This window comes from Hermetia illucens, chromosome 4 (assembly GCF_905115235.1).
Source record: "Hermetia illucens chromosome 4, iHerIll2.2.curated.20191125, whole genome shotgun sequence".
In the NCBI taxonomy this organism is placed as follows: domain Eukaryota; kingdom Metazoa; phylum Arthropoda; class Insecta; order Diptera; family Stratiomyidae; genus Hermetia; species Hermetia illucens.
The window spans coordinates 140,844,167-140,867,068 of NC_051852.1; the positions used below are offsets into that span (position 1 = coordinate 140,844,167).

Below are 22,902 nucleotides of genomic sequence, written 5' to 3' on the forward strand. Positions count from 1 at the left end.
CCGTGAAAGTAGGTCAAAGGTTGACATTGCGCTTCCTTGCTGCTCAGTGCGGGCAGTGCGCTGCTTTGAAAATACCACTTCAGCGTTTGTTTGAGTGGGTGACTTTCGTTTTTCTCGTGCTGCTGCTGCCGCGAGCATCGGCCGCCTGACAGCCCCCGAATTGATCGGTTCCGCCGTACGTCCCGGCCTAGCTGCTTGCACTCGGCGGCAGCACTTCTATCCACTCTTACCTGTCCTCTCCGCACCTACCCATGATTGAATTTGGGGCTACCGAGTCTTCCCTCGATTCCGCCAATTTGAAAATTAATCTAATTTACGAGCGTATTGCGCAACCGCAGGTAATGCTGATCGCAGCCAGCTCGTGCGCTGTGATAAGATAACGATGGTTGTTTTTCCCATTTATTTACATTTGGCGATTATCAAGTTAGTGCAGAATTATGTTGAGCTTTCGTGCATGTTACGGTTGGAAGCGTGTCTCGGGCGTCTCTGTTGCCCACAGTGTTTTTGCACACCGCTCTGCGGTTCGGGGCGGAATTGCAATCGCGTGAAAGAAAATAAAAGCAGAAGCAACTCCCACGAATACTTGCAGCGAGGCTTATTTTTCACGCTGTCCCGATAAAGCCAATGAATTTTTTCTAATTCGCTGCCCAGGTGATTGCCTTCTAGTTTGGATGGTTGTGGTGTGGGAGGCTCGGACAGGCCGAGATTTTTGTAATTATCTTTTGGTAATTCCAAGGCATGTCGTGGTGATCATTCGGGGAGATTGTTGTTTTTCATGTCACTTTTTGGCAGCTAATCTTTAATCTGAGAAAATTTAAAAAAATAATTTGACTTAATTTCATTAATTTAATTATCTCTAATTGGAATGCAATGCTGGAAAAGTGCATTGATGCGAATGGTTTGATGTCAAACCACATACCACACCAAGGAGGGTCAGGTCAGAGGTAACGTAACTTATGGGACATCGCCTCACATGTGCCCTTGGGACGGAGTAACCGATCTCTTTACAGTATCAGAAAGTGAAGTTCGGAGGATTCGTCTCTCGAACGCGGCCAAAAGTCCGCAATTCTTTTTGCTAAGAACCCAAGTCTCCGAGGAATACATGAGGACTGGCAAGATCATAGTCTTGTACAGTAAGAGCTTTGACTCTATGGTGAGACGTTTCGAGCGGAACAGTCTTTTTAAGCTGAAATAGGCTCTATTGGCTGACAACAACCGTGCGCGGATTTCATCATCGTAGTTGTTATCGGTTGTGACTCTCGACCCTAGATAGGAGAAATTGTCAACGGTCTCAAAGTTGTATTCTCCTATCCTTATTCTTGTTCGTGTTTGTGTTTGACCAGTGCGGTTTGATGTTGTTGGTTGATTCGTCTTCGGTGCTGACGTTGCCACCATATATTTTGTCTTGCCTTCATTGATGTGCAGCCCAAGACCTCGCTCAGAACGCCGCCTGCTCGATCTGGATGAAGGCAGTTTGTACGTCTCGGGTGGTTCTTCTCATGATGTCGATATCTTCAGCATAGGCCAGTAGTTGGGGTGCACTTAAAGAGGATCGTTACCTCTTGCATTTACCTCAGCATCACGGATCACTTTCTCAAGGGCCAGGTTAAAGAGGATGCATGATAGGGCATCCCCTTGTCGTAGACCGTTGTTGATGTCGAATTGTCTTGAGAGTGATCCTGCTGCTTTTATCTGGCCTCGCACGTTGGTCAGGTTCTGCCTAGTCAGTCTTTATCAATTTCGTCGGGATACCGAATTCTTTCATGGCCGTGTACAGTTTTACCCAGGCTATGCTATCATAGGTGGCTTTAAAGTCGATGAAAAGAGGGTCCAACTGATGTCCGTATTCCAACAGTTTTTTCATCGCTTGCCGCACAGAGAAAATCTGATATGTTGCTGATTTGTCTGGAGTGAAGCCTCTTTGGTATGGGCCAATGATGTTCTGGTTTTTTTTTTAATGGATGGAGGAGGAAATCTGAGAAAGACGCCTTCCGAGCTCGATCCAACTCCAGGAGTTTTATCTGCACCACGGCTACTGCCTCATTTACCGCCATCCAGTTTTCCTCCGACTTCAGCATCTCTTCCACCACGTTTGAGGGCTCGATGTCCGCCCCTAAGATGCTGTTCAACCTCCTTTTCTGCTGCAGAAATCTGGGACAATGGAACATAACGTGCTCCGGGTCCTCGGGTGTAGCACCGCATTCAGGACAGTTGGGAGACTCGTCCAACTCGAAGCGATGCAAGTACTTCCTATAGCCACCGTGTCCCGTAAGGAACTGTGTCAGGTGGTAATTCAATTCTCCGTGCTTTCGGTTGACCCATTTCTCGATACACGAGATCAATGTATGGGTCCACCGGCCCTTGTCGGAGTTATCCCATCGTTGTTGCCACTTGCCACACAACTCTCTCCTGATGGCTTTTCGGAAATCCGCATTCACCTCGGCTGGATTTGCCTTCCGTTTTTCGTAGAGCCAGTGTGCCTCGCTCGCTAGAATATCTATAGGGATCATTCCTGCGATGACACACACTGCCTCCATCGACGCCGTCCTAAATGCGCTGCACACCCTTAGCGCAATTGGCCGGTATGCCGAACTTATCCTCTTCCGATTGACAGCGTGGTTCAACGCTCCCGTCCAGACAGGGGCCGCGTATAGCAGGATCAACCTCACCACTCCCACGATGAGTAGCCTGCGACTATACTTCGGCCCTTCCACGTTAGACATCATCCTTGCAAGGGATGAGCTAGCATTTGCTGCCTTCTCTCGCGCATAATCCAAGTGTCCCTTGAAACTCAGCTTGGCATCGATCATCATCCCCAGGTATTTGACAACCGATTTTGAGACGACCTCACGATTACCAACCCGGATGGTAACCGTGTTGTTCTTCCTACGGTTGGTAATGAGAACCGCCTCGTCTTTTCGTTCGCGAGGTTGGCCGTTCGTAACCATGACTTGATGCTATGAATGACTTCATTTGCATAAAGCTCCACGTCTTCGGGATGCTTTGCAATTGCGACTACCGCCAGGTCGTCGGCAAAACCAATCAGCGTTGTCTCCTCCGGCCGCGAAGGCCAAGCACTCCGTCGTATATTATGTTCCGCAGCAGCGGTCCCAATACAGAACCTTGAGGCACATCTGCTGTCACAATGTACTCTTTCCGCCCGTCGTCCGTCTCATATCAGAGAAGTCTGTCCGAAAGGTAACTCTCGATGAGCCGAGCCAAGTAGCTAGGAACACTCAGTTTGGCCAAAGCGCCCTTAATCCAGCCCCGGTTGGCTGAGTTAAAAGCATTTTTGACGTTCAGCGTCACCAGAGCACAGCATTTGCCCATGGCCATTGCATTTCGAGCCAATTCCACGACCTTTGCTACTGCATCAACCGTAGAACGGGCTCGCCGAAACCCATATTGCCGCTCTGAAAGACCACCCGCAAGCTCGATGAATGGGAGCAGCCTGTTGTATATCACCCTCTCCAACATCTTCCCCATGGTGTCTAAGAGACAAATAGGGCGATATGAAGAGGGCACGCCGGGTGGTTTTCGGGGCTTCGGTAGCAACACCAGTTTCTGCCTCCTCCACTGGGCGGGAAACACTCCTTCCGCCATGCACGATTCGAATGTGCTTGCGAACCACCTTGGTCTGGCCTTGACCGCCACCTTCAGAGTCCTGTTCGGGATTCCGTCCAATCCCGGAGCCTTGCTGTTTCCACTACGTCTCCAGATTTCCCAAAGTTCCTCTTCGGTAACATCAGGGATCGAGAAGACGTCCTGCTGAGCTGCCAGTTGGGGTTCTCTTTCGTCCTGCTCCTGCTGCGGGAAAAGAGCTGTAATTATTTGCAACAAGAGCCGTGGGCATGTCACTTGAGCTGATTTTCGCCCGCGGATCTTCTTCATTAGAACTTGGTAGGCTGTACCCCACGGATTCGTATTAGCCTCCATGCAGAGCTTCTGGTAGCATTCCCGTTTGCTTCTCCGAATGGCCTTCTTAAGGTTGCTTCGCAGATCCCTGTATTCCCCCTCACGCTCCTGGTGCTCCGGCCTTCCCCTTGTCCTGTGGGAAAGTCTCCTCGCTCGGAGACAAGAGAATTTCAAGGCAGCGATCTCCGTGTTCCACCAGTAGTTTGGCCTCTGGGCTTATGGAGCTATCTATAGATGGTACTCAGCAACGTCATACCTCTATAATTGTTGCACTGCATGATATCCCCCTTTTTATGTATGAGACAGATAATGCCTCGTTGCCAATCGTTAGGCATTGTGCCCAACTTTGAGCATCAGTTGATGAATCACTTGGTGTAATCGGTCGCCTCCATATCTAACCCATTCAACTGTAATTCCATCGGCTCCTGGCGACTTACGATTTTTAAGCCGATGAGTTGCCCGGACTGTTTCTCCTATATTTGGTGGTGGCAGTATTTGTCCGTCGTCTTCAGTTGCGGGACCTCCAACTCGCCGATGTTCTGGTTGTTCAGTAGCTCATCAAAGTACTCAACCTATCGCTCCAATATGCCCATTCTGTCGGAAATCAGATTTCCCTCTTTGTCTCGGCAGGATGAGAATCGAGGTGTACAAAGCTTCATGCTGCTGACTTGTTGCTAAACCTTCCGCGCCTGATGCGGTTGCTCCCTGTATTTTTCTAGTTCACGGACTTGTCAGTTCTCCCAGGCTACTTTTTTTCGCTTGTGAAGTCGCTTCTCCGCTCGACGGAGTTCGTGATAAGTCTGTGCGTGTGCCCGCGTTCTTTAAGAATGCAGCATTATTCGGTATGCGGCATTCTTCCGTTCCGTTCCTAGCTTACCTTCATTGTCAAACCAGCCGTTTGGACTTTTCTTGCTGCTGGGGCCAAATATCTTTGTGGCTGTATCAATGATAATGTTCTTCAGGTGGTTGTGAAGATCATTTATTGATGCTTCATCTCCAGGATCTCTGTTGACTGCGGTTATCGCTGCATCCATTTCGCCCATATAGGTTTTGCGTTGGGCTATGTTGTGAATGGCTTCAGTATTCACTCTCACCTGATTGTCAGAGGGGGTTGTAGGTGGTGTCATAATTCGAGCTCGGAGCACTATGCCAACGAGATAGTGGTCCGAGTCTATATTGGCCTCCTATATGATCTCATGTTCATCAAGGGTGGGAGGTGGCGGCGTTCGATCAACACGTGGTCAATTTGGTTGAAAGTGGTCCCATCAAGGAGAGGCCCACGTATGTTTGTGGATGGCTTTTCGCGCAAACCAAGTACTTCCAACAACCATTTCGTGCGATACTGCTAACTGAATAATCCGCAGTCTATGTATGCTGTCCTATGTAAGCTATGGGAGCCGACGTATCGCCTGAATATGGGCTCCGTCCCTACTTGACTGTTGAAATCTCCAAGTATGATTTTGATATCATAGTTGGGACAGGTTTTGAGGGTCCGCTTAATTGCCTCGTAGAAGGTATCCTCCGACTCTGTTTATGTGCGGGAGGCTCGCCTTCATCCTTCTCCGTCTGCAGTTTTTCATGAAGAAAGAACTCCCACGTGGAGGTGGAGATAGGGTTTGGTAATAGAGCTGTTGGTTTTAGTTCAGCAGACGTTTCCCAGGTTTTATGCTTCATCGTGAGTGCCAATCCACGTTTCGCCCTGGGACATATATTACCCTTTGATCGATGGAAAGTAGCCGTTATTAATGCAGCCATTGAAAACTTCTAAAAGAAATTTTAAAGAGACAGACGATGGGTAAATTTTTAATGATGAAGTCGGTAATTTCGTCAGGTCCGGCTGATTTTTTATCGTTTAGGTTGTGGGTCAAGGTAGTGAGTTGGGGAAATTTCAGAAAATGGTTCAAATCCACTGGTTTGACTGCGGTGTTCGGCGCCGAAAAGGTCACTAATTTATTGGAATATTTAAAAGGGAAAGTTCTAAATGTCGCTTCGACAGGCCGGATTCTTTCGGGGCGGAGAGGTATTGAATTGAGCCTCAAATGATTCCGCAAGAACTTGCGCTTTTCTAGCGTCACTGCAGACATGTTCCCTGTTCTTAGTAAGAACGAAGTTTCGGGACTTGTGTCTACCCGTCAACCTGTTTATATTCTGAAATATATTAGACCCGGGTTTTATGTCTGCTAATTTTCGGGTTAATTCTTTATTGCGGAAATTCGTCACCATTTGCCGAATAATTGTACTCAGGAAATTAATCCGGGAAAGTAATGCTTTTAATTCTGTATTGACTTTATTTCCATATTTTTTAAAATTCCGCTTGAGGTTTCTGCGCCATATTTGTCTGACTTTCATGTGTAACATGATATCATGGAGTAGAAAATTATATTTGAATTTATCGACTTTTATTAGCTTGGAATTTCTGCGTGTAGCAGTGTTAAGGGGGTCATCTCATGTGCCGAATCCGAGGAATCGATTTTTTTGGCATCAATTGTATCTAGATATAGTGTAGAATATACCGGCAAAGTAATTTTTTGATATTCGGAGTCGTTCGGAAATTACACTCTTAAACAGGTAAAATGTCACATGCCAGGTTTATGTCGATCGCCGTAATAAGGCGCGTATTTATCACATTCTACTTTTTAAATGCGTTTTTCTCGGAACTCATGCAGTTTGAAAATTTGCTGCCACCATAGCCCAAAAGCTATCCAGCGAAATTCTTTGAAATTTTCAGGACTTATTCAGAACATGAGTGTCCGGATAGCTGAGTGGTGCGCAAGGCTGTCGTACGGAAGGTCGCGGTTCAAATCTCACTGGTGGCAGTGGAATTTGTATCGTGATTTGACGTCGGATACCAGTCAACTCAGCTGTGAATGAGTACCTGAGTCAAATTAGGGTAATAATCTCGGGCGAGCGCAATGCTAACCATATTGCCTCCTAGTATACCGTTACGGTCTTGAATGAAGGCCCTGATCCAACATGGATTGTTACGCCAACGATTATTATTATTATTATATTATTCAAAACATATTGCTACGGTCCGCAAACTAGGATAATTGGGATTGGGTAAAAAATCGACCTTCACACGGGATGATCCCTTTAAAATGAGCCCACTGCTCATGGTAAATATTTCCGTCTAATACATACTGATGTGAGCTTTGTTTGGCGATTAAAGGGAGTCCTGAGTTCGCTATCTACTTGAGGGTGGCCCAGATCAATTGGAAAGAAACTTTCTTCCACTGTACTTGGTTCACGGGTCCCTCTGTTCTGGTCTAGCACCCAGATTTGTACAAAAGTTGACGACTTGCGGTTTCATGCAGGGCAGAGGCAATTAAGTGGATGGCGGACACAGGACTTCCTCAAATCCTTAAACAATGCTTCGGCTTCGATTTATTAGCCTTGTTAGTTTGCAATAGTCGTGTTATTTTATAGGCACATCTCGGGAATTTTATAACTAGAGCGGTAATTATTTGAACCTGAATTTTTAGTCACCGAGTTCGATGCAATTACCTTTGAGTGACCTAACTAAGCGCAATAGTATCTCTTTATCGGAAACTACATACAACAGACCATTACAATGTAATCACATCTAGAAACCTCTGTTTTCTCATCACAATCACAGTTTTTTTCCAAATTGATTAATTGATTGATTTAAAAAATGCAAAATGGTGTAAACTTAGCCCAAGTCTGCTGGAAGCACATTAAAATATTCAGACAAAGCCTTCCTGGAATAATGAACTGTTAATTCTCGTTCATGATGAAAAATTAACAGAAAGAAACATTTTATTTCTTTACAATCAATTTCACGTATTGATCGAGGCCTGCTTTTAATTCCCTCCAGCAAATAAAAGACAATTTTCTCGATAATTAATTGAGTTGTGCGAAATACATCACTTTCGTGGGCCAGACTGAAAGTTGTGGAGGACAAAAGGAAAACAATATTTTATTGATGCATTTATTTCATTAATTTTGTCGAGTAATGGAAGAAATAGACTTTCCAAGGGCTCGGGTGGTTGGCAAAATAGAGTTGATCAAGTAATTGCTCGCTGACAAAGACGTTCAATTGTAGGATTGGATATAGATAGATAGGAGAAGTTTCCTTTTTTTGGTTAGAATTATTTTACATTTAAAACTCCAACTGATTTTCGGGAGCTTAGTTATTCACTACATCGATTGGAGTCCATTTGTTTTCTTCATTTCTAACAAAGAGGGCGACTAGTTCTCAAAATGTAATATTTGTGAATTAAAAGATATAATATTTTCCCTTAATTTTTTTTTGAGCAAAAATCTATTATTTTTATGTTTGCTGAGATAACATATATTTGCAAAAACTGCGGATTTCCTTCGTGTACTAAAAGAAGCAAACAAATCAGATTATACACTTGCCCTTGTTTTCCGTCCCCACGTACTCGAGGAAGACGATCAGGCCCGAGTTTACAATAGGACTCATCTGAAGAGGCTGTAGCCACGAAGCTTACCGGAGGTCATCTGGTACCACTGGAATCGGGATAGCTGTCTGAAGCATATGCTGCAGAATAATTCTTGGGGAATCTGCTCCCGGCCGGATTATTTGCAGTTGGCCCTCTTGTGGTAGTTTTAAAGTGGTTGTGGCTCGGGTGGTGTATGAAGAGTAAGAGTAAGGGATTATGCCTACACGACAGGAAACATGAATGTGGGGATGAAATGAATATGCTGCAAAAAGTGTTTAGATTCCTGAGTAAGTGAGGGTCTCTTTAGAGAGAGGTTTCGTTTTTTCTGGACTTTCTTTCTTAAACTTCTCAGCAAGGGATCAGAACTGAACAGAAACCTGTTTAATATGCTCTTGTTGAAGCTTTCCCACGAAAACTTTATTGCAAAATATTGTCGATAAACGCGAAAGATTTTATTTCGGGCCTCAACCGTTTCTTCCGGATAGTTGGCCAATATGGAGTAAAGGGCGGTTAATTATTATGTTTCATGCATGGCCGCAGTCATTGGGTACCGCTCATATAGGGTCTACAAATAAGTTCTGTCGGTTTTCACAATAGATGGCCTAGCTTGTTTTTTATTCCATTGATCCACATTTCCAAACATTCATCGGAAAGCTACTATTAATAGGCACAAATGTCAGTATAAATTATTTAATTGAAGTGTAAACAACAATACTTTTTTCATCAACGAAAATGGCCAGTTCTGTACCAAATAATGTGTTTTTGCGGGGAGTTCTACTTCATTATTTCAATATGAAGAAAAAAACAACCGAAAGTCATCGCATTTTGGTGGAAGTTGATGGTGACCATGCTCTATCTGAGCGAACGTGTCAGAGGTGGTTTGGACGGTTTAAAAGTGGCAATTTTGACTTGGAAGACGAAGAGCGCGCCGGACGGCCAACAATTTTTGAAGATGAAGAATTAGAGGCATTGCTCGCCCAAGATCCATCGCAAACGCAAGAAGAACTTGGAAAAACACTTGGAGTCACTCAGCAAGCCATTTCCCATCGTTTAAAAGCGAAGGGAATGATCCGGAAGGTCGGAAATTGGGTTCCGTATGAACTGAAGCCAAGAGACGTCGAACGCCGTTTTTTCACGTGCGAACAACTGCTCCAACGACAAGAATTCCTTTTCTGTTTTCTGCATCGAATAGTTACTGGCGATGAAAAGTGGATCCATTACGATAATCCCAAGCGTCGGGCAACGTGGGGATACCCCGCCCATGCCTCATCATCGACGGCCAAAGCGAATATTCATGGTGAGAAGATAATGCTGTGTATATGGTGGGACCAGCTGGGTGTGGTATACTATGGGCTGCTTAAACCGAACGAAACGGTAATGGGCAAACTCTACCGACGTCAAATGATGCGTTTGAGCCGCGAACTCAAGAGAAAACGGCCGCAATACCAGCAAAGGCATGACAAAGTTATTTTGCAACATGACAATGCTCGTCCATATGTTGCACAGCCCGTTAAAACATATCTAGAAACGTTGAAATGGGAAGTCCTATCCCACCCGCTGTACTCTCCAGACATTGCTCCTTCTGATTACTATTTGTTCCAGTCGATGCAGCATGACCTGGCTGACCAGCACTTCTCCAATTACGACGAACTCAAAAAATGGCTCGATGAGTGGATAGCGGCCAAGCCGGCCAATTTTTGGCGCGATGGCATCTATGAATTGCCTGAAAGATGGAAGAAAGTTGTGGCTAGCGATGGGCAATACTTTGAACAATGAATGTATAACCAATTTTTCACAATAAAGCTTCAAATTTAACAAAAAAACCGACAGAACTTATTTGTAGGCCCTATATGATTGCATTTTTTTCTACAAATTTCTCAAATTTATCAGTATCAACTTTGCGCCTACTTGATAAAGTCTCTAAAATTATATTGTGTTCTATAAGTTGATGTGATACGGGAAGAAGTTTGGGGAAAAATCCTGAAGTATTCCGGTTATTGGAATTCCCGAAGCCAGCCTTGGGAATGTCCACCGGCAGCCTCACGTCCTCTTTAAATGAGTTTTTTTTATCTTCTTCCTTCTTCGTTCGCCATTTCTTTATCGGTATTTTATTTGGTAAATAAAATGAAGAGTCAAAGAATCACATCTAAAAGCATCAACATTTTCCATGGGTTTTATATTGAATTTGCTGAAATCCTTTGACGTCTGTCCGCATATACAGCGACCCAAAAAAGTATTCGACATGTGGCCACTGTTGCAAATACCCTACAAAATATTAAAAACTAAATTAAGCAAAAAAATAATGTTTGATATTTTGTAACATAAAATACTCCAGTTTTTATTAAAATGCTTATTTGAATTACAAAAACAAAGTAAATTAATAACAAGTCGGGAAACCGGAAGCTTGACGCTTCAGGTATAAAAGGTTTTGTGTTTCCCTATGTGAAGAGCATAGCGTAGTTCTCCATTGGCTTATAATATTGACCCGAGATATTGAAATCGTTCAGTTCTGGGCAGGTTACTGCCATTGCCAGAACTGAGCGATTTAAGTATCTCGAAGGGTAGGTTACTGCCATTGCTAGAACTCAGCGATTTAAATATCTCGAGTCAACGCTATCAGCCAATGGAGAACTGCGTAATGAAATTGTTTCACGCATTAATGCAACCTGGATGAAGTGGCATTCCCCAACTGGTGTTCTTTGTGATCGACGTATCAGCGCACGTCCCAAATTTAAAATTTACTGCACTGTCGTCCGTCTGCCACTCTCTATAGTTCTGAGTGTTGGCCGACTATAAAGGACAATGAACGGCGTCTTCCGATAATGGGGACGAAGATGTTACATTGCACTGGTGGCGTGACACGTTTCGATTACGTCTGAAATGAGAATATCCGCGATCGATATGGGTTTGCATCGATCGTGGAAAAACTGCAAGAGAGGCGTTTTCGGATTCAACAACCAGTATTGATCAGAACATCGAAAGCAATGGTACGCAACCAAACAGCCGGCCAAAACAATGGTGGCTTGATACGCTGGATGGGGATTTAAAAGTCTCGTGATTACATCCTGGTGAGGCATCTCATAGAACAAAATGATGAAACCGATCATCACGAGCCGACCCCGCTTGTGAACTGAAGGCTGAAGAAAAAGAAAAAGATGTGAGGAACGACGAGTGCACGACAGCTCCGTGTAATATAGCTAAAAATTCCATTGCCCTCTATTTTCTAGAAAGCGATTTAAATAAATCATTTGATGGAAAGCCCTGTGTTGATAATGGTCAACCTCATACGTTTCACACTCTCAGTTTAATATTATTAGCGAATGAAAACAATTTAACCAACATCAAATATAAAAAAGGACTAGGGAGAATTAGATTCTTCTTGAATGGAATTTTAATATTTCACTGGAATTTCAATTATTCACGTTAATTATGACGTCATCATCTTATTTGTATGGCTTAGAATGCTGTTAATTAGCACGAAATTGATAAGTTTGAACTGCTATAACTTTCCCATTAATAGTTGGATTTTCATGAAACTTGGCATGTGTAATGCAGGCTGTCCTCTATGTCGGTGCAAAATTTAGTACACTTAGGATGAACTTAAGGGGAGTTTTTTAGTATATTTCTAAAAGTTGATAATATACTATTAGTAAATTTTTTGAGCAGATACCGGAATGGGACCTCTCGAAGATTAGATTTCACATAAGTGTTTTACACAAAACCTTAAAAAGGGCTGCAGATAAATAGATTCTTCATAAATGTGACTTTAATATTCCATGCGAATGTCAATTATTCCGGGTAATTATGACGTCAGCATCTGATTTGCATGGCTTTGGAAGCAGTAAACTCGGCGAAATTGCTAAGTTTGAACTGCTATAACTTTGGCGTTAATTACCTGATGTCCATGAAATTTAGCACATATATACGAAATATTGTCCCCTATGCTGGTACAAAATTCGGAAGACCTAGGATGAATCTAAGGGGGGGTTTTCAGTAAATTTCTAAAAAGTAGTAATATACTATTAGTAAGTTTATTTGAGCAGATATCGGAATGGGACATATTTTGAGGCCTAGATTTCATCTAGGCGCCCCACCTTGATTTTTTTCGGATTTTTAGGTTGGGTAGTTTCCGAAAATGAGTCCTGTCTCACTTCAAGTGCGTACATTTCGACTCCTTACTCACACACTTTGCAATTTATGCCAAAACTAATGTCAGTTTCGGAAAGTACAAATCGAGACCTTTCATTTGATACCCTACACAACTATATTCGGTGAAAAAAATTTTTGAATCCCCCCTTTACATGTATGGGGAGCCCCCCTTTAAACTCCACCTAAATTTATGCCACTCACTGTATGCGTGGGATTTCATAGTTCCCATCTGTCCACCAAATTTCGTTCGGATTGGTTTAGCCGTTTTGGAGAAAAATGCGTGTGACAGACAGACATTGAATCGATTTTAATAAGGTTTTGTTTTACACAAAACCTTAAAAAGGAGCCATTTTTATCTTCGTAGGCGACATAAAATAAAAGTACAATAATCTAATTCAATAAAAAAAAGTTAATATCTTGTTGCTCTTCCCTTACGATGAATAAATTCTCGCAATCGTCGTGGCGTCGATTGCATCAAATTTTTTGTCCTTTCGGCCACTCTTCCTTCAAGATCTCCTCCATCTGGTTAACATTAGTGAAGTGGCGGTCTCTTAGCCTTTTTTCCAAAATGCTCCATACATGCTCAATTGGGTTGAGATCGGGGCTTTGGGCTGGTGTTTTAATGACATTTGGGCAATTGTAAAGAAGCCAAAACTTAGTGTGGTGACCTGTGTGCTTTGGCTCATTATCCTGATAAAATTTGTAGCTTCATTCGATTCCGAGTTTCATGGCACTGGCACGTAAATTTTCTTTTAAAATGTTAATATAGTATCGGTGGTCCATATTCCCTTTGATTGGCACTATATTTCCCAAACCCGACGCCGCCATGCACCCCCAAACCAACTCCGCCATCCTTCATAGTGGAAACCATATTTCGTTCTTCCAACTCAGTTTTTGGCTTTCTGTTCACAATCACTCTTCCATTGCACTAAAGAGGTTGTATTTGCTTTCGTCTGCAAAAATAAAATCAAACCAAAACCCTGCGGGTCTGTTTACGTACTCTCGAGCAAATTGAAACCCTTCCTTCCGGTTCTTTTTGGATATATATGGTTTTTAGATTGGCTTGGTTTCATAGCTATTTGAAAATAGGTAATTGTTTATGGTTTGGGGTGTAACCTCTATGTCTAACTGTCCCTTGGTAGCTTTTGCCAATTTTGCGGCATTCATTTTTGGTCCCTTTTTCCTTTCCTTACCAGCCACCAGAGCTGGGTTTGTTGCCAACTGAATTTCCTTCTTTAAACTTTTTAATTATAAAATGCACAGTTGTTCTGGGTCTTTTCACTATTTCCGATATTTTGATCTCAGAAAGACCGCGTTTATAATGACATAATTAAATTTTTCACTTCTACGGACAACTGTTGTCCTTTGCGACCCATTTCGCTAAAAATCAAAACCAAACTAGGATTAATGCGTTAAAAAAACTCAACACCTCTTGCCTTTAAAGTGTGTAATTCTATCTAATGGTACTTTGGATTTAAAGAATATTTGCTAAAAATTTCAACGAAAAATATTAAACACTAAACCGTTGGAAGCAAATCTCCCGAGACGTCTCCAAAAAATGTAGTTTTGCTCATGACTCCATCATATGAAACAAAAAGACCAAAGGGATTCTATTGGTATATGTTTCTCTAGCAAAATATTGTCGAGTTTTTTTTTTTATTTTTTTATTTTTCGATTTTTGGTAACACCGGAAAGTCAAAAAATGCGATTTCCGCTTAAAAAATCGACATATTTGCTACTGTAGCGTTACCTCGTGAATTATACAGGGAAAGTATGTACCAAATTTCAGCCGTCATCGACTTTTTAAACGCGAAGTGTTGGAAAATCGCTTTAAAGTTTGGCACATGAGGACTTGTTAGCACTGATGAAGGGAACAAGTGGTTCCCGAAATATCGGTATTTGCAAGACTAATAAATTGACACTAGCGAATAGGAAAAACAAGTTTTTATTATTTCAAATGAAAAAAAAAATATTTTTTTTTTATTTTTATTTTTTTTTACTATATACTTATATAGAATCATCGATACCAGGCCCGTACAGCAAACAGCTATCAATCAAGATGTCCAAAGCATCTTTTTGCTCTTGTCTTTGGCTCTTTGCACTCGTTTGCAGCTTGTTCGTCCGCTCGACTTACGCGTATTCTATCGACTGCACGTGACAACTTGGTCCACTTTTAATATCCATCTTTTGCATTATAGTTAGCAGAGCAGAGGCCTTCATTAAAAGTGCATGCTGCCACAGTAGCCGTAATTTCCACCAGGACTGCGGTGCCACTCGCGGATTTCGGAGAAATTTTCCTGACAAGTTGATTGAGGCTTTCATTACTTTTTTGAGTAAACCCGCCGAGATATCGCTGCAGAAGGTCCTCTTTGCTCAAATCCTCCTTCTCCTGTCCCCTCTGCTAATTTTTTTCGACATTTCTCGTGAACAGACGACACAGCACTGTGACAACCGAATGAAAACTTAGACCAAACTTACTAACGTACTTACTAATGACTCTAAAACTTTGACACAACATTCTAGAGATATTGTGCATTCATTCTTAAAAAAAAAAAAGACCCCACCTTAACAAACTGAACGGTGAAGGGTTAAAATTCGTGTGGAGTATCAAATAAAAGGTCTCAATTTGTACTTTTCGAAGCAAATGTTAGGTTTAAAATTAGTTGAGAAGGGTCGGAGTGCGGGGACCTCAAGGACCCGTTTTCAGAAATTAACCAACTCGAAAATCTGAAACCAATCATGGTAGTCCGTGCACATGCACATTCTCCGTCGCGATATTTTCTTGAATAAAGTTATTTATAGTATATTTTAAATTTTGAAAATTTACGGGAAACCTCCCTTAGTTTCGATTTAGGAGATCGGTAAAATTTTACATTAAAATAGGTTTTAATAGGAAGCATTGTATTAGAAAGTTTGGTGGAAATCCTGCTTTTATTAACAAAGTTATAGTAGGTCAAAGTTACCTCTCTTGGGTCAAATTACTATTCCCTAAGAGATAAAATTGCGAGTACCATATCGAATTGAATATCGGGTATATTCAACGTATATACACACTACACTAAGTCCATCTTGTACTCAAATATTCTCACATAAAAAATCAACAATATCTTTCATTCAACTGATGCTCAAATTTTAGGACAGCGAATTAATGTCAATGGGGTATTATTTGTCCCATACATAAAAATAGAAATATCACGGAGTGCAACAACTAAAGACGTATCACGTTGCTGAGTACTATCTATAAGATATTCTCAGCTATCTTGCTAGGTAGGGTAGCCCCATAAGCTCAGAACGTCATTGATCCATACCAAAGGGGCTTTACTCCAGGCAAATCAGCAACAGATCAGATTTTCTCTGTGCGGAAAGCAATGGAAAACTGTTGGAATATGGCCATCAGTTGCACCATATTTTCATCGACTTTAAAGCGACCTATGACAGCATAGCCAGGGTAAAACTGTACACGGCCATGAGGGAATTCGGTGTCCCAATGAGATAGGACTGACTAGGCTTATCCTGACCAGAAAAAAGCAAAAGGATCACTCTCGAGATCATTGAACATCAACAACGATCTACGACAAGGGGAGGCCCTATCATGCCTCCTGTTTACCTTGGCCCTGTAGAAAGTGGATCGCGGGCAATATCTATAATAGAAAAAGAAGACGAGGCAGACCCTGCCTGAGATGGAACGATGATGTAGGTCAGGATACTAGACAGCTGTTAGGGATATCGAATTAACATAGTATGCTGGTCCCAAGCCCAGGTAAAGGAGGAGGGTTTGAGGCAACGTACTCTGTGCTATCCTTAGTAAAACAAAAATAAAGTGCTGAGATCAGGGAAAGAGATAAATAGAGTATAGTTGGAGTTATTCTACTATGCTAAATCCTACCTGATCTCTTTTGTTGACAGGCCCCGCGACAGGTCGACCTAGAAAATGCATACAATGTCGTTACAACCATGATGATCGGATTGAGTCACAAGCCTCGGAGAATTGTTACGGCGTCCACCTCAGTCGACGCGGCAGGACGGGCCCCAGTCCTGTCGAGATATGGGCAAGGGATCTTGGCGCATGAACGGCGTCAAGACGTAAGCAAGTTAGCACAATACATAACACAAATACGTGTCTGCACGCTAAATGTTGGTACCCTAACTGGAAAGACCGAGGAACTCGCAAGGGTCTTTCGGAAAAGGCGCATTGATATCTGAACTCTGCAAGAAACCCGATGGCCTGGTGCCAAAAGCTGCGACATTGAACGCGAACGCGGTAAAAATGGCTACAAACTTCTCTATTTTGGTAATCCACACACTCAATATGGTGTTGGCATTGCCATCTCAGAGGGTTTCCGTGATCGCATTAAAGAAGTCGACCGATTTAATGATCGTCTGATGAAGCTCACCATTATATCAATTGATCGCACTATTCACTTCTTCACAGCGGGTGCGCACGCACGCACAGACAGATCGAACTGATGCCGAGAAAGATGCCTTCTGGCAACTTCTCGATGAAAAGACTTGTCACGTGCCTGCTGACGATTACATAATCATTGCCGGCGACCTTAATGGTCATGTGGGTGAAAACGCAGACGGTAACAGGTGCTATGGGGAAAGGGGTTCGGAGCACGCAATGAGGGTGGCGAGCGTATAATCGATTTTGCGGACACCCATGAACTTGTACTTATGAATATATGGTTCATCAAAGGATTGTCTCATCTTCCCACATTTTATAGTGGGAACAGTAAAACGCAAATCGACTATATTCTCATAAGACACCAACATTTTACCACTGTCACTGATTGCAAAGTCGTTCCCTATGAGACCATCGCACCTCAACATCGGCCGTTGATTGGCGTCCTGCGAATTAAGCCACCGATAAAACAGCGTGAGGAACGCACTGACCCGCCGCGCATTAAATGGTGGCGTTTTGGTGAGAAGAAAGAAGAAACGATCTCACTCATACGATTGCCAACCATTACGAATGTGGAAGAATCATGGAACCAAATGAAAGACACGATCCACAAAGCGGCCTCTGCAACCCTCGGGGTCACCAAGCCCCAAGCGGTACATCAACCGAGATACTTAGCTTTGGAATGATGATGTTGAAATGAAGGTGAAAAGAAACGCCTCTACCACAAATTTCTCGACGATAAAACGTCTGCTAATTGGCAAATTTATAGGAATGCCCACCGGGAAGCAAAGAAAGCGGTCGCTGTCACCCGAGCGAATCATTTTAAAAATCTTTACGATAAACTGGACACTCGGGATGGCGAGAGAGATCTGTATCGACTTGCTAAAAACCGTAATGAACGCACACAGGATATCGAACACTTCTGTTGTGTTAATGACAAGAACGGTACTTTACTTACCAACCGTTGAGCCGCAACGGATAGATGGCGAGAATACTTCGAGCAGATTTCAACTGAAGAATTTGCTCATCCTCCACTTCCACAATCATTGCCGACATTTGGAGCAGTTCCACCAGGCAGCGCAACTGAAGTTGAGGAGGCAATAAAACAAATGAAATCGGGGAAAGCAACAGGACCTGACGACATCGCATCTGAGCTCTGGAAAGCGAAGAGCTGGGACCCAACACTGTGGCTCAGTGAATTCTTTAACCGGGTTATTCAGGAAGGAAGAACACCATCTGACTGGCAAGAAAGTATTACTGTTCCAATATGGAAAAAGAAAGGTAGCCCAGCAGAATGTTCAAATTACCGTCCGATCCGGTTACTTTCCCATACCATGAAGATGATTGAACGCATTCTTAACAACCGTATTCGCGAAATCGTTGAAATAACCGTGGATCAAGCCGGATTTGTCAAGAACTGCGGAACTATTGCCGCAATACACGCTGCGCTGTTACTCATGGAGAAACACCGTAAGAAGCATCGCCCTCTTTATATTCCCTTTCTGGATCTGGGTTCAATTGCTCTACCACGATCCGAAAAATAAAGTTCGAAGTATGGCGGGTGTATCAAAACCGCTTCGTGTCCCTGTTGGTGTTCATCAAGAAAATGCCCTCTTACCACTACTTTTTGTCCTTGTTATGGACACCGTCACACGGGATATCCAACGTCCAGCGCCCTACACTCTGGTTTATGCAGATGATGTTTTCCTAGCATCTGATAGCAAAAATGATCTCGAGCAACTTGTTCAAAAATGGAATGATCGCCTCATGCAACCCGGTCTCAGATTGATCCCCATGAAACAGGCACAATTACTGTCAGCGGCAGTGATCTGCCCAGAACTGAGCGATTTAAATACCTCGGGTCAACGCTATCAGCCAATGGAGAACTGCGTTATGAAATTGCTTCATGCATTAACGCAACCTGGATGAAGTGGCGTTCCACAATTGGTGTTCTTTGTGATCGGCGTATCAACGAACGTCTCAAATCTAAAATCTACCGCAATGTCGTCCGTCCAGTCGCTCTCTATGGTTCTGAGTGTTGGCCGACCATAAAAGACAATGAACGGCGTCTTGCGGTAATGGAGACGAAGATGCTACGTTGGACTAGTGGCGTCACACGTTTAGATCACATCCGAAATGAGGATATCCGCGATCGTTATGGGGTTGCACCGATCGTGGAAAAGTTGTGAGAGAGGCGTCTTCGATGGTATGGTCACGCAATTCGTGCAAATGAGAATTCACTTGCCAAGATTGGTCTGAACATCGAAGTCGATGGTAAACGACCAAAAGGCAGACCTAAACAACGGTGGCTTGATACGTTGGATGGGGATTTGAAAGCCTCGAAATTGCACCCAGATCAGGCATTCGATAGAGCCAAATGGCGAAGCCGATCACGACGAGCCGACCCTGTTTGTGAACGGGACAAAGGCTGAAGAAAAAGAAGAAGATGCAGAACCAAGGTATCTGGAGTTCTTTATTAAGGCAGACGGTGTTGATGATGATGATAAGTATCTTTCATACCTGAAGCGCCGAGCTTCCTGTTCTGGAGTTGTTACACTATTTTCATTTCAATTCTAAGAGACCAAATAATTAAATTTTATTTGAAATCGCTGCCTCTGAATTTCACCTAAACATTTTTTGAAGAACGTTCAAACGTATTAAAACTGGTTTCAGGTGAAAAAAATCTTAACAAAAATTAGTTTCAGGTGAATTACTCACAACAAAAAGAGCAATGAGCCCATCTGTTACCATGTTTATCATGTTTTTCCTAATCCTAGAAGTTCACTTAGCACAGAAGCTCTGAAGAATCAATTTATTGAAATTCGGTAGTCAACTTGGCTCCCAGGCACTTCCTGGGTGTTTAGCCAACCTGGGTTAGTCACTCTGCAAGCGATTTCCTATGCCAAATATCTACAAATTGCTTATTTCAGATACGTAAGCAGTTTCCCCGGTCGATTTAGAGTAAAGTATGTATCATGTCTTACGATATTTTGTAAATTTAAATTAATATTTTTTGGATCTTATTTTACCATAATTTAGTGTAAATACACCTACACGCTGGCTCATAATTGTTTTGTATATTGCTCGAAAGTTTGCTTGTAAAATACTTTGCTGTTGCTTCAGATGTTCACTGTTGCAATGCTTAACTATATAGGAGCGAACCATGCTATAAAAATAAACACTCACTTGTTTGTAGCTTGCCGCCCCCTATAAATTTCGGCAATTTTGTTCGTTTTGTTGCTGATTTCTCAGCACACCTGAGCTGCCTTCTAATTTATTATGAGCTTCTGCGGTTGTGTCGAATTCTCAGTTTGTGGTTTAACTGGGCCGTAAGTGGCAAAAGGGGAATTATTATTGAAAATACTTATAATTTGCCGGTGACCTTTAATTAACATCGACTCGCTGAGCAACAAAACTTATCATTTACATTTATAATAATTTCAATTTATTTATTTTTATTTCCCTCATTAATGCATATTCGATCGACGCATCAGCCGGGTAAATACAGGAAAAAAAGTAAAAATATACATGATAATTACTTCAGTCTACTTGAGCAACTATTATGCATAAACTGATATCATAAAATTGAAAAAAGACGATATTGTGGCGAGCCATGAAGAAACCCCAACGTCTGAATAAATATGAGCAAGCGATAAATAAGTCATGATAAATAGTCCAGGCAGGGAAAATCCATTTGACTGGGACAATAGTTGCGAACTGAAAATATGGATAACTCTTCAGTGAATGTAAATGCGACATGGCATGGAATATTCTAATTACACAATTTAAATAAGCTAAAGGGTTCTGCCCAGAAAAATATAGTTCGCGCCTCATTCAAGGCTTGACTGAGTCATTTGAGTAACATCAGGACTGGATTGACCATGATTTACTATATCTGGATTTGTTAGACTCTAGGCACTGAATGTTCTTGCTCTCTATATACTGGGCCCGCCAGGGAGGTATGATGTTTTTGCAAAGACTATTACGCACTAATTTTCGACTGTATTTGAAAATTTATTATTTTTATCCATTACTATTTGAATAGGTAAAATAAAATTATCATCTGCGAAAAATCAAATCACTTAGAAGGTACTTTCCATGAGACCGTAAACTTCAGCGTACAGTTCTTGTAGGTTATTGGATGTTCAACATTGAACATTTTCTTTGCCATCGCCGAAGCTCTGGAAAAGGCATTCGAAACCGCCGTTAAAGTCTCGTGTCTTGCTAAATACAGCAAGAAGACGTTGACACTTGGTGGAATGAAGATCTGTCCAGCCCCAGTATGCTGACCAGGGAGGTTTTCAACATCTGCTGCAGGCTCAAATATTAGCCATACAAGGATTGTCTGAAGAAGTACAAGTCGATCATCAAGACTTCGAAGAGGCATCCCTGGCTGCACTGTTTTCACAATATTAAAAATACCAGCGAACCTGCGAGACTCAGTAAGATTCGGTCCAAGGAACTTAGGAGCCTGTCTTCCCATTTTTCTTAAAAAGTCGGAAGGCTCCTGGACGGAACCTTTTTGCGAAACCCTGGAGCAACTGGTTACAAACAACTTCTGGCTTTGGCTGAGTTACAAACGACTTCTCCGCATAAAAATCTGCGGGCCAAGATGGCATAATGTCATTCATGCTACAGAAGCAGTGAGAAAGGGTTGTGTCGTGGCTTCTCGAGATTTATCGAAGCTGTATCTCATTGGGACACGTACCACACTATTGGAGACACGAGCATGTGGTTTCCATACCGAAAGCGGGCAAGCGCCGCTATAAGTCCGTGAAGGACTTTCGACCGATCAGCCTCATCTGCACCGTGTTAAAGACCCTAACATCCACTTAAAGATGCTCAAGGATGTCTCCCTTCATTATGAACGACATCATGGAATGAACGTCAGGGAACTTGTGCCTGTGTGCTGCCAAATGCGCACCCGGGATGAATCCAACCAAAATGGAGCTGATGTCATTCACCACCAAGATAAAGGTACCCGTATTCGACCTCCCGCGGCTAAATGAACAAAGATTGAAAATGTAAATGTAAAGTATCTGAATGTAATCCTACGTCCGAAGCTAAATCGGAGATTGAACAGAACTGAATGTTAAGAAGGCAGGAAAATGGGGCTTCCGGCCAGCGATGGTTCTCTGGATGTACACAGCCGTGGTACGTTCCGTCCTAATGTGTGGTGGCAGGCGCTCAGCAGAAAGTACAATAGAACTAAGCTTAATAGAAGTCAAAGAACCACATGTGCAGGTGCTACCGAGGCTCTGCGTTTCTGCCTGGTAGATGCTCTCAACGTACTTCTGCACCTCCTCCCCTAAACCTACACATCAAATATGTTGTAGCGTGCATTGCCGTCAGACTACATGAGTCCGGATGCTGGACAGCGAAGCCCTACCGCTATAGTAACATCCTAGACGAAGTACCTCGGGAAATCTAGGCATTCCCCACGCACTATACCACACGCAATCCGAACTTCGTCATGTATTTTTCAATCAGCGTAGAGTGGAAAACCGGCGGCGTGTTGTCAGGCTATGACACAGTATTCTTCACCGGCAGATCAAACAGCCAAGCGACCATTAAGACCTTGTACTCAACGGCAACATCCTACAGGCTGTTGGGGCACTGTGAAACGCGCTGAATAGTCGGGGGGAAAGCTCAAGGTTACCCTCCTCTGAGTTCTCGGTCATAGGAACACAGAGAAGAATGAACGGACTGACGGACTGGTCAGGCAGGGCGTTTCTCGGCGGAAACTGCGTTTAGTGATTGAAGGCTAACCCAAAATTGAGGATGTTATATGTCAAATTGAGGTGGCAATGATGCCCTAACTAGATCATGAGTCATTTCGTTTGCGAGTTTCTTTTAAGGGGTATCATACATAAGCAATTACAGAAAAAATGAATTGCAGGTAAATGAAGGTTTTTTCGGAGGTGAAACAGCCAGTGTACGAACTACAAGCCGTTGATCTGAAAAGTTTCGATCAGGAGATATGGGTCCTGAAAGTGAGCCACGTGGACGAAC

General features: G+C 42.8%; 1 protein-coding gene across 2 annotated transcripts in view; it reads left to right on the forward strand.

The window, feature by feature from the left end:
* LOC119656320 (TGF-beta-activated kinase 1 and MAP3K7-binding protein 3) overlaps window positions 1–22,902 on the forward strand; it is a 146,667-nt gene that overhangs the window by 174 nt on the left and 123,591 nt on the right. The gene's annotated exons all lie outside the window — the stretch shown is intronic.